At 44.2% G+C, this 3,524-nt stretch overlaps 1 protein-coding gene across 2 annotated transcripts in view; it reads left to right on the top strand.

Moving 5' to 3' along the window:
• The first annotated feature begins 423 nt into the window (after positions 1-423).
• The window catches only part of Nipa2 (NIPA magnesium transporter 2), a 23,268-nt gene continuing 20,167 nt past the window's right edge, over positions 424-3,524 (top strand). The window contains exons 1-2 of one of the 2 annotated variants that reach the window (XM_029480104.1): positions 424-521; positions 1,343-1,463. The gene's annotated coding sequence lies outside the window, so the exon portion shown is untranslated. Of the gene's footprint in view, positions 718-1,342; positions 1,464-3,524 lie in introns of both variants that reach the window. The other variant, XM_021166453.1, reaches the window with a different exon arrangement.

Below are 3,524 nucleotides of genomic sequence, written 5' to 3'. Positions count from 1 at the left end.
AAACAAATGTTCTTGGAGTAACATATTCAAAGACCTTTACACCTGTAAACAAGGATTTTCAGCAGCCCTCAATGGACTTTTCAAAGCAAAAGCAGCCGAGAAAAAGCTATTACTGTTTCCTGTGCATCCCGTGGAAAAGATCTCTTGTCCAAATCACAAGGTCCTCCACAAGCTTTACCGCTTCTTCCCTGGAAACCTGCCTCCTTGTCCCGCCTATTTCCGCCCTTTGCGGTCAAACCCACGCCCTCCATCCCAAAGGTCCCACGTGAAGACTCCCAGGAAATCGGATTTTAAATAACAGGGCTGGATTTTTGATCAGTAGGTGAGCAAAGATGACCTTAGAAGATACGGCTCCTCCAGCTCGCTGTCAGGGCGGAGCGAAGAGCCTTGCGGAGGCGGGGCCTGAGCTGTGCCTGCCCAGCGCGCGCGCGGTTTACGTCACTAATCTGCGCCCAGGTTTCCCGGCAGGTTCTCGGCGGCTCCTCTGGTGCTGGCCGCGGTGCGGCCGAAGGCTGTCCGAGGTAGGCTCTTCTCGGCTCTCCTATGGAGGAGGCGGCGCTCACTGCAGTCCCGGATGCACGAACTTCCCGCGGGACGTCGCCGGAGACGGTGGCTGTGTGCGCGCAGGAGCGAGCTGCCTGCGTGGGGGTCTGAGCGGGCACCGGGGTCGCGTCCCGGAGGGAGCCGAGTCGCCCGCCGGCCTGCGACGGCCCTAAGGTAGCTACTTCCTGTAAGCGAGCTCCAGGGCGGAGCTGCGGGCTGTGTCGGCCGCCTGAGGTCGGAGAAGGGCCCCCGGGGCGACTTGCTTTTTCGCGAGTTCTGGGGTGGACTCAGCTTCCCTTGTGATCCGCAGTGAGTCGGATTGATTGCCATTTAATCCGGCGGAAGTCTGGCTGGTTGGCCCTGTCCGGTCACGTACTCGTTAAGTTCTCTATATCAGTTTTATTTGCCTTCGTGAGTTTTCAGAAGATGGTTTCAGCTTGCTGTAACGTTTTGAGCTTGCTTGACTCAGTTCCCTGGCACTTAATAGGGTTTACACAAAACGCAGGGTTTGGGGTTCCTACTTCTTTGATTTCTCTACAATAATGGCAAGGCATTTAGTTTAGGAGTGGTCTTGAGTGTAGTTTTAGATTCTATATCATGTGCTCGTTTGATACCGTATTAATTATTTTTAAAGTTAAAAGAGGAAGTCTGAGATTTGAGGTTTTTCATGCCAGTAAGCTGTATGTAGAAGCCCTTACAGTACCTACTAAGTGAAAGAACATGAAGGCCAGTAACTATATTTCTAAGTATTTAGTAATTTTCTATCCTTTCACCTACTTCCATATTTTCTTCTTTCCAGGGTGGAACTACTCTGCCGTGGTTAAATACTTTAAATGGGAATTAAGGATAGCGTTTCCAAGAAAATGAGAATGAATAAATCATCTCTGTTTTTTAAAAGAAAGACCATATTAAACTTACATGTAAGTTAAAATTTTAATTTCTAACAGTATTGCTAAGTTAGATCGGAGATTAGGTTCTGTTTCTGTAGTATTTGTTTGTTTGTTTTGTTTTGTTTTTAAGAGACAGGGTTTCTCTGTGTAGCCCTGGCTGTCCTGGAACTAACTCTGTAGACCAGGCTGGCCTCGAACTCAGAAATCCGCCTGCCTCTGCCTCCCTAGTGCTGGGATTAATGGTGTGTGCCACCACTGCCCGGCAGTTCCTGCCCATCTCTTGTCTAGGTAGCCTTGTTGAGTCAGTAAAGTTTAGGTTGATTGAGAGGCCCCATCTGGAGAAATAAGGTGGAGAATGACTGATAATGCTGTTTTCTTTAGTTTTAGAAAACCCCACTACTACTTGTAGGTGTGCACACACAAGAAAAATGAGCTAAACCTGAAGCTGAGACTGCTATAAGCTTTAGATAGTAGTAAAAATTATGTAGAAGTAGGCTTAAGAGCTGGACTTTTAGAGCCAGGTATGGTGATATAAGCTTGTAATTCCAGCACTCTGGAGGCTGGGACAGGATGATTTCGAGATCAAGGCCAGCCTGGACTCCGTAAGGAGACCCTTCAGTTCTAACATTTTAAGATGATATGGCAGTCAGGATTAGTAGAGCCACTCTGTTTTCTGAGTGATCCTCTCATGAGTGCCTAACATTCTGAGCTGTGTTTTCTGTGGCTGTCAAGGAGAAATAACACTATCTTCTGATAGTGTTTGAAGCGGTAGCCCTTTGATGTAAGGAAAGCAGTTCTTCTGACTTTGAAGCTCTGTGAAGATATAAAATGAGTCACATATGCTTAAATAGTACCCAACTTTTTTTCTATATAAAATATAAAAAGCTTTACCTAAATCTGACTTACTTGAGGGCATTTATTGTGGTAGACACAAGAACTTCTCTGTAGAGCGACATGACATGTGATGGTGGGGTAGAAGAGAGACTTGCATCAAAGGATGCAAAGTAACAGGTATGTAGAGTAAGTTGTGAGATTTAATGTTTAACATGAAGGTTATAGTTAGTAAAAATTGTATTAGAGACTTTAAAACTCCCTACTTGACAAACTAAATAAAGTTCTACATATTTCTTTATTGTAGAACTAAGCACATATCTCAGATTAAAACATTCCCAGCTATAACATTTTGTATATAGCTAGTTGTATTGATTTTGTGTAGATAAATTTGAAATTGACACTTGTATAAAGTTCTGTGAGGACTATAGGTAAGAATAAATGGATTGCAGGTGTGTTCATATTTTTTGGCTCTGTGTCTTGCTTATAGGGCTCCCGTGTGGTCTAACATGTAGTGTTGGAATGTTACTCTCCTGTGGTATCTCACATAACTTGGCTCACTTAGAATCAACCATAGTAATCTTTCCTTTCCCAGAAAACAGCATACCTGCTCTTAAGTAGAGCCTGCGTTTATAGTGCCACTTTGTTCTTTTTCCATCCCTTTCAAGTCTGCCCAGTGTTACCTCATCAAGGCCTCCTCCCTTAGCGCCTTAGTGTGCATTATTTTTCACCATGGCATTTACCACATTGCAGTGCCCTTTTATTTCTTGTTTTACCTTGCCTCCGTCTGGGAGGTAACTTTCATGAAGACCAGAGTTTTGGTCTGTGTTTTTCTTCATGACTCTATCCCCTGTTCATACATTATGTACTCAGAACACCTTTGTTAGTTTAAGTAAATGTGATTTATAGGCAAGCCAGTTCTTCACTGAGAGCCACAGTGAAGGAGGTTATGATCTCTATAAGTAACCTTAATACAGGTTAGGAAATTCAGAATGGAATAGGCTAAAGTCTAGGGAATTCAGGAAACATGGTAGTTACTTTGGCTCCTGGAATTCAACTAGGAATTGCTTACAGGAGTGCTTTTTGATTGGGCCCTTTGCAATGAAGCCCGTAAATAGACAATTAGGAGTAGATTAAAGTGGCAGCCATGGAAAGAACACAAAGTGTGTGAAATACAGTATTAGGAGCTAAGATTTAAAAGTTAGGTGTGAGCTGGGTGTAGTGGCACATGACTTTAATCCCAGCACTTGGGAGGCAGAG

The sequence above is a fragment of the Mus caroli genome, chromosome 7, assembly GCF_900094665.2.
Source record: "Mus caroli chromosome 7, CAROLI_EIJ_v1.1, whole genome shotgun sequence".
NCBI classification, from domain to species: Eukaryota; Metazoa; Chordata; class Mammalia; order Rodentia; family Muridae; genus Mus; species Mus caroli.
This window is presented reverse-complemented; position numbering and strand designations above follow the sequence as displayed.